This window comes from Camarhynchus parvulus, chromosome 3 (genome assembly GCF_901933205.1).
Source record: "Camarhynchus parvulus chromosome 3, STF_HiC, whole genome shotgun sequence".
Lineage (NCBI taxonomy): Eukaryota > Metazoa > Chordata > Aves > Passeriformes > Thraupidae > Camarhynchus > Camarhynchus parvulus.
The window spans coordinates 92,975,445-92,987,802 of NC_044573.1; the positions used below are offsets into that span (position 1 = coordinate 92,975,445).

The following is a 12,358-nucleotide window of genomic DNA, read 5'->3' on the forward strand; positions in this document are numbered from 1 at the left end:
AAGTACTGCTCAGATGAGAACAGAGTTGTTGGGATAGGGAATTTTCCTTGCCAGAGACATTTACAGAGGCTGTTCTGCCATGAGATGGTAGAACCTTGTTCTAGAATCTGAGATCTGCAACATCTTTGAGTCTTGATATCATGACAGTTTGTGGGCTGAAAGCTGTCCAATGTTACTGCTGGTCTGTTGATTAAAAGACTTGTGGCTTAGAATTAGGAATTAGATCCAGAAGCAAGTGTGGGTACATCAGAATGCATACAGCCCTGGAGCAATGTGTTCTGAATACTCCCGTCAAACCAATTGTGATTTGTGTGGCTTTCCTTTTCTTCAGTGAGAGACAGTGTAGGAATAACTGCAGGAAGCTCTTGGTCTGGGAGAAGAAGGTTGTCTTTGGAATAAATATCACAGTGCAAACTTTCCACCCTAAGCCTTCATTAATTTCTCCATCTCATCTTAGTATATTTAAACTCTGTAAGAAATCATGCTGCAAAAAGTTCTTCCCACGTGTAATTTTTTCTCAAGTGAAGTGCATACCTTTCAAATTATAAACTTCCTACTTGTCCTAGGAAAATTCTCACTGTATAAATAATTGAACTCATCTGCAGTGAACACAAGTATTCTTTCTCTAGCAGTCTAAAATATATTCCTAAATACACATCTTGTACTTAGTGCTTTAAATAGTAATTACTCCTGTGAAGTCACTGGAAGCCCTTAAAAGGATTTGACAGTTTCCCCACAATCTTTCAGGGAATGTAGTAGCTGGGCTGTGCAGTGCAACATCCACTGATAATTCAGCAGCTGAGGAACTCAGCAAAGCCTGCTCCAAACTTCTCAGCTGTTGACAGGCTTGACTTGCTGAGAACACTGGTTAAATATAGCACAAGCGAGCTGAGCTCAACAAAGTCATTGCTGTAACACTGTGTGAAGAGACCAGAAGAGGGGAAATACAATCTGAGAACTAAACTGCCAAAGCCTAACACCACCTAGCAACAGTTGAAAAAACTTTTAAACAAAAGTCTGGGTGAGACACAGACAGAGTATACCTCCTACTTCTCCTGCCTGGGATTTCTGCGAGAAGCAGCTCCGGTCTTCTGCTCTCTACCTTGTTTCCTTCGTTACTTCAACTGCTGATAGACCCAGAAAAGTGGGAAAAGTTTCTGTCTTTGTGATCTCCTGAGCTGGATCATTCTACTCCTGTGGTAGTGCAGTGGGACAGGCTACTGTGATCTTGCAGTGTAAAGGATATATTCCTAGGTCTGTGTTGCTGAAAGGTAAGACTGAGTTAACCACTCCGTCTTTTTTTTTTTTACAATAACCTTTATTTTCTAATGTCTTCTTTTACAAAAAAATTCTTTTCTAATGTTTATTGTCTCTTTCCTTCTTTGAACAATCTTCTGAATGATTTGAATATGTCAATATATGAAAGCTGGGATAAAAATTTTAGAGGGTTTTTTTTTAATGTTTTCATTATAGAAAAGCATTGCTTAAATAATTTTTGCAGTTCTGAGAACAAACATAATGAACTAGCCAGCAGTAATATGAAAAAATGTGCATAGACAGAAGATAAATCAACATTTAATAATAGAATACATATCATCTCTGACCAGTGATAGTCCAGCAGCTATTAAAAACAGTGACAACCTGTGTGATAAATAAAAGGAAGCAGCCTTTCAGTAACAGAATTAACCAAATAGTTCGTGACCCAGCGCATTTGTACTTTCTGTTTCCTTACTAACTTTTAGGACACACCTGGTGCCTTTCATACTATCTTAGTGACAACCACTCTTGGTTCTTGTGCTTATTTACATAGAATGAATATTAATCTCTGCTGCTTTGATTAGCAGCATAATGCAACCGTCCTAAGGACTGACCTTATGTTCATTGTACCTGAGTGTGCTTGAGCTGGGTCATTGTTAGTAAAGTGTATGTTTCTATCAGCAAAATAAATGAGAAACCAGTTCTCAGATGATTTTTTTTTACCCTGGCAGCAGGATGGAAGCCTGTTTGTTGTTGGAAATGCACATCCCATGGCCCCATAGTGGTCATGTAATTTAGGGGAGGAATTGCTTAGTGTGATTTACTTTGTCTTAACTGACAAAAGCTGTTTGATCCATTGGAGAATGAATTCCACTCCTCCCTGCCACCTCTTTTAAAGCTGTTTTCTGCAAACAAAAAAATCTAGTGCGCATGAATTTTAAGAGATTGATTGCAAGTTCATATGCAATATGAATTCAGTTATGAAGGCACAGATTTAAAGAATGCGCTTACCCTGTGCTAAAACCCTGTTCACAGATTTATGTAGAATTGTCTCAGATGAAAAATATTTGTCCTAAAGAAGGAATGAACTAAGTGAGTCTGTGCTGTCTGTGGTGTTTGACACTTAGTCTGTGGACGCTGGGACTGCCTCAGGGAGATGAGAAGGTCTTGCTTTAACTTAATAATTCTAGTTGCATCCCTGCATACTACATAAATGACATCAATACCACATCTTAGCAGTGGATGGATTGGATGGAATTAAAATACTCTGAAGCAACTTGTACTTGGTGACTGAGAATGTAACTGCCTGTGCAATGATAAAATAAGTTAAGTATTAGGATGGAAGAAAATTCTTAAAAGAAAAAAGTAACACAGTGTACATTTTTTTCATAGGAAGGGGCACACTAAAGCACTAAACACTTTTTGGCAGCTATCATTTAATGTGATAATCATTATTGTGGAATTACTAAAGCACTATGGTATCCCAAACTAAGTCTCAAAAGGAAACTTTGGAATTACTTTTTAATAAGGACATATCCCGAGAAAGTTATTTTTTTCATAAGAAGGCTACACAGTGAGAAATAAATCTGAGACAATATGATTTGTACAGTCTTTGTCATCTTGACATTAGAGTGAAAATTACTGCCTCTTCTCTTTAATGAAATATCTGTCAAATTAAACTGTGGAGAAATGACAAATTTGGCCTTCTGAAAATGTAGGGATGGCAAAATCTGGGAAAATGCTATGGTAATATTGACTCCCTTTTTGGTTTAGTAGTTGCTCAGTGTAATGTGTGGTTATGCAACTTCCCTTTTTTCACACAATTTAATTTTAGCCAAGTTTTTTATATCAAAAGGCAAATTATTAGCTTGATAACTGTCAAATGAAGTGACATTTGAACAATCTAATAGCAACTTCAAACTCTAACACGTGGAGTTGTGGTTTTACATACATCTGTCTTCCTTTCCACTTCAAAATGGAGGAGGAGGCTAAAATTACTCTTTTCAACAGGTGTCCACAAAGAGGCTCTGGGATTTTCCAATCAAATCTGTGGAATATATAATGTGGCTATTCAACAGATGGTTTCATATTTGAAAGACAGCCAATTCTTCTAATGGCTACAGTGAAACCAAGGTTGATTTTATATCAAATCAAAAAGTAATTTATATTTTGGTGATACACATAGTGATTTTTGTGGAACACAAGTAGACATAGCATACCCATTTATTTTCTCCCTCATGCATCATTTTGATTTTGTTTATATTTACATAACTGTGGAATGGATGATGCCTTTCATGGTGCTAAAGACTCCTTCCAATCTGAATCCACTTCCAGAGTATGTTGGTGACTTTTTTGATTTTATGATAATGTTTTCATAGTTATGGTTATTATGTATTATTATTATTTCATTATTACATTAATTTTGTTATAATTTTAGCTGATCTAGTCCCAGCTAGAGTCACCATCTTGACTGAGTGTTTTAATCACCTCAGTCTTTCAGTCTCTCTGTAGAGGATCTGATTGTTTTTAACACCAAATTCAAAGACTTGAAATTCATCTCCAAAGCTCGGCACTGTTCTGTCCCTTCTTACGTATGCCTTGATTTTCCTGAGCTCCTCCTGCTCATATGTGGTAGATGATTGACCTCTGGCTCTGGTGTTTACTGGTACATCCTTTTTGCTACTGGTTTTAGTGAGCTTGATGACACCTCACAACATCCGAGTTTTCTGTAGTGCCTCTCACTGTTACACCTGACACAAATGGAAAGACTAAACATTCATATTAATAGAATTGTGTCAGCCAAAGTAGGATTCCTGAAAAAGGGGGATGTGCTTCCTGGAAGCAGCCTGTGGACTAAGCATTAGAATATTAGGAAATCTCTGTTTTGCTGGTATGCCCTGTTGCTCCTCTGGGTTACAATTTCACCACTAAAGCCATTTCCATAATAAAAGCTTCCTATTGATAGAGGTGTATCAGTGAAACTCCTCCTGATACAGGATCTTTCTGCTGGCAGACATTCCACACATATTTAATTTAAGGCTTTTGGTAATCTTATCTAACTCAGTTCACGTACCTCCAGGCAGAAATTAAGAATGTGCCTCAGAGCTGTGCCAGTCAAAGGTCAGGTTTATGCCACTGAATTCAGACTGAGATTTCCTTTGAATTTAATAAGATCAAGTTTTAGTATTCAGGAATTAACAGATACATTTCCAGCCCCCTCAAGAGCATTTAACAAAAGAGATAATCTCTATTTCTGTCCAAATATTTTTTTCGAAGAGACATTTTACTTTTCTTCCAATTTCCTGTTTCTTCCTTTCTCAAGGTCTGTTGTTGCAGGTTGCCCTGTTATTTAAATGTATAAACTGAATTTTGGTCAGGGGTTTTGTCCTTCTACATATCTAAAATGACAATTGGAAAAATAAAGTGAATATTTGTGAAGAAGCCAGATAAAACAACATTAAAAATGAGAAGGAACTCCATCTATTCATACTTCCTATTTCACCAAAATATTTAGCCTATAAAACCTAGGATAAGAGTTGAAAACTAGAAAGATAAAATAAGGATTCTTATTTCTTATTCTCTATTGTATAGAGATGTTTAAATACTTCTTTAGAAGAAGCTCAAATGTCTAAACTTTTCAGCTTGTGGTAGTTTTCATTTTTAACCTTTTCTGTTTTCCTTTCTCTTATTGTTTTCTACTGAAAGCTGTTTCCTAATTTTATACAGAATAGTGATAATTATTTGGGGACGACAGGCTTTTCTTCATTTTGGAGCATTCTGGATAACAGAGAAAACAATCAATTCATAAAATATTAATATTTTTTAACCTCTCTTTTCCTACTTAGTAGCCAGTATTTGTACCAAGCTAGTGACACTAGAACTTGTAACATGGTCCTGCAGTTATGCTTTGAGGTGAAGGCAGAAACAATTGTGCCAGTGTTCTGTTCACAAGAGACAGTGGGAGTCTCTGGTCATGTTGAAAATGTGTGATGCCTCATGTATTTGTGAAAATCCTGCATTTCATGACACTTGATTAGATTTTCCCTTTTATTTTGGGTCTTTGCAGCTACTCTTCCTGCTTCTGCAGGTATTATCTGTACTTTCTATATTACTTTATATTCTCAGCATCATAATAAAATAAGTCCTCATATAAGTGCAAATAGAAAATCTTCCTAGATTGGGACAGCTGTGTTTTGTTGTTTTGTTGTTTTATTTTTTTTTTTTTTTTTTTTTAATTCAAGATGGCTTGGCCCTGTGATTCTCATTCTGCTTTGTCTGGACTATCTCTCTAAACGTTTTCTACAAGTAAAGCATGCAAATTGTAGCTGTAAGGTGATCTGTAACATTACATAGATTGTGGCATCCTTCACAATATTTTACACTCAGAGATACAGAGAAAATACAATCAAAAGCTAAATTAAACTTTCATCAGAAATGGGAGTGTATGTGGTCATGTGTGCATGACTTTTGCGAGGAAGGAAGTGCTTTTTGGCACAACAGAATGCTTTGCTGAAGGAGTGGGACAAACACATCCAGAGCACAGGGAAATAGGCTGGAGCTTGTACTTTTTCCCTTAAATGGACAACCCTGGTTGCTGTGTGCTGACAGAGGCAAAGGGGGGTGTGAATCTGAAAGATTGCTGCACTTTGTCCAAGTGAGTTTCATGTCAAAGCTGATAAAATGACAATTAAAATCCTAATTATCTAAGATGTGGCCAAAGTCATTCAGGTATAAACTGGTGGGGTTTCAAAATGAGCAGAAACCTCGATGAATTGCACTAAACTTGTCCAGTTTGATTCACACACTTTTAGAGCTCTGTAATACAGTAATGGTTACTTTCTTCACTTTTCCTTTTTGGAGAAATGGTGACAAAGAGTGCAATGTTTTGTGATCTATGCTATTCAAAAATCTGTTCCAGCGCATATGTAAAAGTGTATTTTGGAATCTAAATCCATTTTCTTCCTGAAATCCTCTAAATCCAGTATTTAGAGGCTTGTGTGTTTGTGGGAGGGAGGTATCTAACTGATTAGTGTGTTATGGTTGTCGACAGCAAGAGCTACAGCTTCACTAACAAACTTTGAAAAACCCCAACTGATAAAAAATTGATTTTATTGCAGTAACAGAATACGGGTTTTTTTAGAAACTGAGTTGAAGGCTGTTCCTATTATTAAAAAAAAAGTAATTGAAAATGAAAGCTCATGTGTCCTTGGTAGAAGAATTCTCACTAGAGTTTATCAGCCTGCTTGTGTTTTTCAGAAAATATAAAGGAAATGAATGCAACAGAAAGTAGAGACTGCTTGCATCAGTGTAATCGAATTGCTGCCAACTTGCCTTGTTTATCTAAGAGATCTCTGTGAAAATAAGGTCTTTCCCACACAGGCATGAGTCATAGGATGTAATGCAGCTAAGCAGACTTGCTTCAGCTTTCTAATGCACACAAATCTAAACTAACCTGTTTTAGTGCCTGCTCCTGCAACTAAATGAAATCTAACTTGACAACAGGAAGGGAGAAGTAATGGTGAGTTCATGGTGCTATTTCAGTGCAATAACCTGAATGCTAAGGAAACGATGCAATTTCCATTTATTGGGAAAACTGCAGTTACTGTGACAACAAATATACACTGAAAAACACATACACAGTTTATCCTCAAGTTCAAATTGGTGAACACAGTAGAAAGGGTATTCGTAAAATCTCACACTATCTAGTTATGTGTCCCAAAGAACATTCTTACTTTTAAAATATATAATCCAGATTGTTCAAAAAGTAACCCTTTAAAAGCCACAAGCCAGGGCATAAACAAAAGGGTGGGAGAGAACACGTGGTTAATGATGACTTGTTTAGTGTTGGCCTGGCTAAAAAATAATTAAGCATATATTTCTCATGCTGAAGTTACTCTATTCCGGTGTCTGTCATTCATACTTATCCTGAAAATCTCACTTCTCTCACCATCTGTAATTACAAAGCCTCTTGGATCTAAGGTAAAGGCTACAGTAGTTCTTCTATAATGTGTTATTTCTCCTTTTATTTTTCAACAAGGACTTCTGTAATGAAAAGAAGCATACATTTTATTCCAGTAGATAAGGATTTCAGTTCCTCAGTCTGATAAAATTCTTTAGTGAAAATGATACATTCCAGCTCTTGACTCTGGGCAGGAGATGGCAGGAAGGGAATGATGCCATGCTGGATGTCCTGAGGCATGTCAAACACAGCGCAGAACAAGATGTCCCTGTGCACAGAGGGACACACATGGCAGCAGGGCTCAGTGTGGGAACCACTGCTGCTTCAGTGGCACGAGACAGAGGCTGGAATCCCAGGCATAAAAGGCATCAGAGTGCAAACAGAAAAAGGCAGGGTCACAGTATCATATCCTCTGCCACTTATTTACAGAACCATAACTCGGGTGGGAGGAGCTGGCAGAAGTCATCCAGTCTCCCTCAAAGTGGAACCATCTCCAGACTCTGATCAGGTTGCTCAGGGCTTTGATAATTTTCATATATCTTGAGTATTTTTAATTTATAAATATTCTAAGGTCTCTCACCTTTGTGATCTTTGGATCAGAAACTTTTGGACATGGCTATGGAATATTTTGCAAGAAATGACAATCAGTATATCAAAATGCATAATACACTGAATAAAAGATGGCTTGATAGTAACAAATCACAGATCCTTGGCACTTTCAAAATTGCAAAAAGCCCACTTGTAGTGGGTTTTGTTTGTTCGTTTGTTTGGGGTTTTTTGTTTGATTTTGTTGTGTTTGATGTCTTATGTCCTAAAATAGGAATAACAAGGACAAAAAATCTTGTATGTAATATTTTATCTTAGTTTACTCCAGCTTTCAGAGTGCACACCCTCTTCCTTTCCTCCTGCCTGCTACAGTCTGTTTGAAAGCCAAACATTTAGATTTAGGCACAGCTGAGGTGCCATCTTTCTGCAAAAACAATTCTGAAAAATGTTAAGTATATTCTATCCAGGTAGTCCAGTAAGCTGCAAGGTTAGCATTGAGAATGTAAGTAATAAAAAAGTGTATAAGAAAGGATAACAGAGATGCTGCTCTTGAGGAAGGAAAGTCTGGAGACTGTTTCCACTACTGAGTTTCCCTTTTTCACTGAACATCTCTTTCCAATTCTATCCTAATCAGGAGCAGAGCATGATGCACATATGGCAAACAGGATTCCTAGATGGAGTTCTGGTTAGCCTGACTAGCTTAGGCTAGTTTTAAAAAGCCAAACTTGTGGAAGCATCTAAATTGACCTGTTAGCGATGATTGTAGCATGAAACAAGGACAAAGCAGAAGGCTTGTGACACTCAAAGGGATGTGGCAGTCAGTCTTTCCATATAGGATTTCTTATAAGAATAACCACTGAAGAGAGGTGGTCTTCTCTGTAGATAAATAATGTTTCTAAAACTGGAACTTTAACTAGAATGTTGTCATCATCTGTACATATGGAGGGAATTCTTGTAGTTGGTGGTGTACAGAGGTCTCAGAAGCCATTGTACTTGTCTGGAGCAAACGCAGCATTGGTTGCAGAGAGGAACTGGAGGAGCTGGTACACACACACTGGTCATATAAACCCTTGCAGCCTTTTTAATAAAAAAAGCTGCCATAAGCTCCAATGGGGTTAATTTAGTGAGAAATGTAATGAGATTTAGGAAGAAGAGCTCATGCTTTGAAAGGCACCAGAACAGGCTAGGACAGACAGTGCTTTAGCAGGAGGCCAGGAAGTTGAGTGTTTTAAAGCTAAACTCTAAACCTCTTAATCAAGAATTTCCAGGTAAACATCTTCAACTACCCTGCCTTGAATCCGTATGGGAAGAGGTTTCAAAAGTAGCTAGTGAGTTGGAGAAAAAAAAATACCTAAATTGATTTTTCTTTGATTTTAGAGAACATATTCTAAAACCTCAAATTATTTTAGAACAGCTTTTTACTAGAACCATGGATGGGGTGCAATATAAGTACCTTTGGTACAGAATCCCATCCGTTTGCAAATGAAAATTTACAGAACTTACACAAGAGGATTGTACTGCTCTGGTACTTGGGGGCCCAGGAGGAGCTGTTCAGAGCCCTCCCTGTGACAGTGGCACAGCTGCCTCATTCCAAGAAAACAAACTCCCTGCAGTGCTACAAGTTTCCAGCCCCTGTTCCATATCACTATCAGCCACACAACCTTTATCGCTACAGGTCCATGAGAACTAATGGAGTGCTAGAGAAATATGTAGAGAGCTGTAGACAGTGTTATGAGTTTCTCATCCTAGCACAAAAGAAGCCTAGGAAAATAAACAGAAATAAACTGAATAATCTACAGAAGTGTTCAGTGAATACGCTCATCTTAACACAGCAGTTTGTAACAGCTTGTTAAGGAGTTGGTAGAATGGCAACAATTCTACAATGGCTGTTGGTGTCAGCTCCAAAAATCCCTCCAGGACAGCAGTGAGTGTCTAGAAATAAGGCAAGCATAATTGCACGCAAGGAGGGTTAGTTTACTTACCACCAGCACTAGTTGTGTAAACAAAGTCTAAATAACACTGCAAGAGTGTGCTTGAACTGCAAGGCTGTAAGAGTGGCAGCGCATCTCATAGATTCCTTATTCACCAGAAACACTTTGCTAAATTCAGGTTCCCTCTCCAAAATATTCATGTCATGTTTGAATTTTGTTGCTTAAAATAATGCTACCTTAAAATGTGAGGTGATAGTTGTCGTACCAGGGAGGAGAAATGCTGCTTAAATTGACTTTCACATCAGTGACTCCCTGTGTGACTCTCAGCAAGTTACTTTTCCACTTTTAATAACAACCTGGAATGTTACAAGAATAAACACAGTAGTGACTTTGACACTCTGAGATGTTGCAGTGTTGAACATCATGTCAACAGCTTTGAATAAGAAGACTTAAATAGCCCTCTTTAGAAATCAGATTCTGCAGGGAGAAGAAGGAATAGAAGTTGAATTAGTCTGCGTGACAAGAATATGTATTTTTAGAGGAGCTCCCCAGAGGGAAGCTTAGCTGTGCCCTTAGTTGTAAGTCACACAAACCAGCCATGCTGGTAAAGCACAGCAAAGAAAGGAAGGAGGAGGACCAGCGATGTGACCAGGACAGGAACAAAACCATACCAGAATAGAAACCAAACTAATGTCAATACTAAGATGTTTCAGGAAAATCAAAACCATTCCCTCAGGTTCAGTTGTACCATGAGTAATTCACAGGGCAAAGGGGGTGCTGTCAGTTTGTGAGCTTGTTGTTATTTTGGGAGTGCTCAGGACAAGCTCTCTAGTACAAGGAGGAGACCACTGGGAAAAAAAATAATCCTGAAGGAAAAAGAACCTTTGAGAGGAGGGGTGAGCCGAATGTGACTGCCCAAATAAGCTGGTGTTTAGAAGCTCTGGAGCCGCTATGGGGCTGTGGGGAGGGACGAAGGGGGAGCACCTGGAAAACAGAAGTGCCTTGTGGCACTGCCTGTCTCCTGCAAGCTCCTGCAGTGTCTCCAGTCATGCCTGCTTTGTTAAAGCAATGGTGGCAGCTCAATTGACTCTTGCCAACTGGGATTTTTGATGAGGACTTACCAAGGAATTAAGCTGCCATAACATGGCACTCAGCTTTAATTAAAACCAGAGAAAATTAGAAGAAAATGCAGTTCTGATGTCTTCAAGGAAGTTGAAGTCCCTGATCTCTAGATGATCTGATGCCATGATGCTTTAAAATGTCCTGAAAAACAACTATGGAAGATTTTCTCGAGATTTTGAATCTGTGTGGTTGGTGATGCTAGTGGACAGAGGGGATGGTGAGTCAGGGAGCAGGGCAGAGTCTCACCCTTACAGATGTGCTGCTGCTCAGGAGAGGCCATGGCTGCTGGGACATGGCCAAGGGCAGCGTGGGCCTGCCACACTGTGCCCTGCCATGGTGACAGCAGTGACAACTGCACAGGTGACCTCAATACTAGCCCAGACCAAAGCAGGAGGTCTGGAAATAATTTCTTAGTTCAGTTGTGAGCCTCTCAGATTGAGGAGAGAATGGGGTAATGAATGACCCTTCCTTGGATTTCATAGGGAGATTTAGGCTCCCTTTCAAAAGAAGCTCAGCTCTTTATTGTGAGGGCTCCCCTGAAAAAAAGGTGTGAAATGTGCAAGTCCAAGCAGCCCCCCACATCCTGGGTTTACCAGCACAGAAAAATTATCTGCATGTCCTGCTCTGCTGGGAGGGGAGTGAAAGCTGTAGTCCCCTTTTGGGGAATGACACAGGGAGGGGTCGCAGGAAGATAAGGAAAAGTCACCTACCAAAAGAATGAAAAAATCAGTCTTCTGGGGCAGTTATATTCAGATGCAAGAAAGAGGTGTGGAAAGGAAAGAAAACAGTAGTTTCTTTTAAATGATCCTAGTTAATTTCACTTAAAATCAGTGACCCACAGTGATGACATTTAGAATGCTCAGAAGAAGGAAAGGGAGTTGCATATGTACCATGTACTGAAATGTAGCAGCATTTCTGCAAATGCTTTGTCATTGTGGAGGGTGGAGCTTCTCCCCATGTGTACAGTGGTTACACCCATTCTCTTACGAAAAACTCACTCCATACTATGGCAGAATATGAGTTCAAAAGGTTTGTTTAAAGTCTCACAGCAAATTGTAGCGCATCAGGGGGCTTTTTTGGTTAGTTGGTTGGTTGGTGTTTTCTTGCTGTTGCTGTTGTTGGGTTGTTTGATTTTTTTTAATTTAGGGTTATGGGATTGGTGGTTTTTTTTGTGGAATTGTTTTTTCTTCTTTTCATAGTGAAAGAACAAAGTAAAGCCCTCAGGATTTTGAGCCTAGTGTCTCATGGCTGAACCGAATATCTGACCTCTAAGCTCCCCTGGACAGCCTACTTCATTGTTGTTTTCCTGATATAAAAACAAGGGACCCTGAGAAAGTGAGAGGTAATTACCTCTTTCCTGGGTGGTCATTTGGGCGCTTCTTGGATCAGGCAGCTTGAGATGCTTCAAAACAACCCAGTGTATTTCCTCCAAAGGATGCATATACATCTCATCCCTGTGTGTCTAAGCCCCCCTGGCCTCTGTCCAGGAACATCCACATTTCCTGACTCATAACAACTGTGCCCTGTCTGGTTGTGCTTCATT

The 12,358-nt window shown here is 38.9% G+C and overlaps 1 protein-coding gene across 5 annotated transcripts in view; it reads left to right on the top strand.

Moving 5' to 3' along the window:
- The first annotated feature begins 829 nt into the window (after positions 1 to 829).
- The window catches only part of FILIP1 (filamin A interacting protein 1), a 102,145-nt gene continuing 90,616 nt past the window's right edge, over positions 830 to 12,358 (top strand). For all 5 annotated transcript variants that reach the window (XM_030945424.1, XM_030945425.1, XM_030945423.1 and 2 more), the window contains exon 1: positions 830 to 1,271. The gene's annotated coding sequence lies outside the window, so the exon portion shown is untranslated. The remainder of the gene's footprint in view (positions 1,272 to 12,358) is intronic.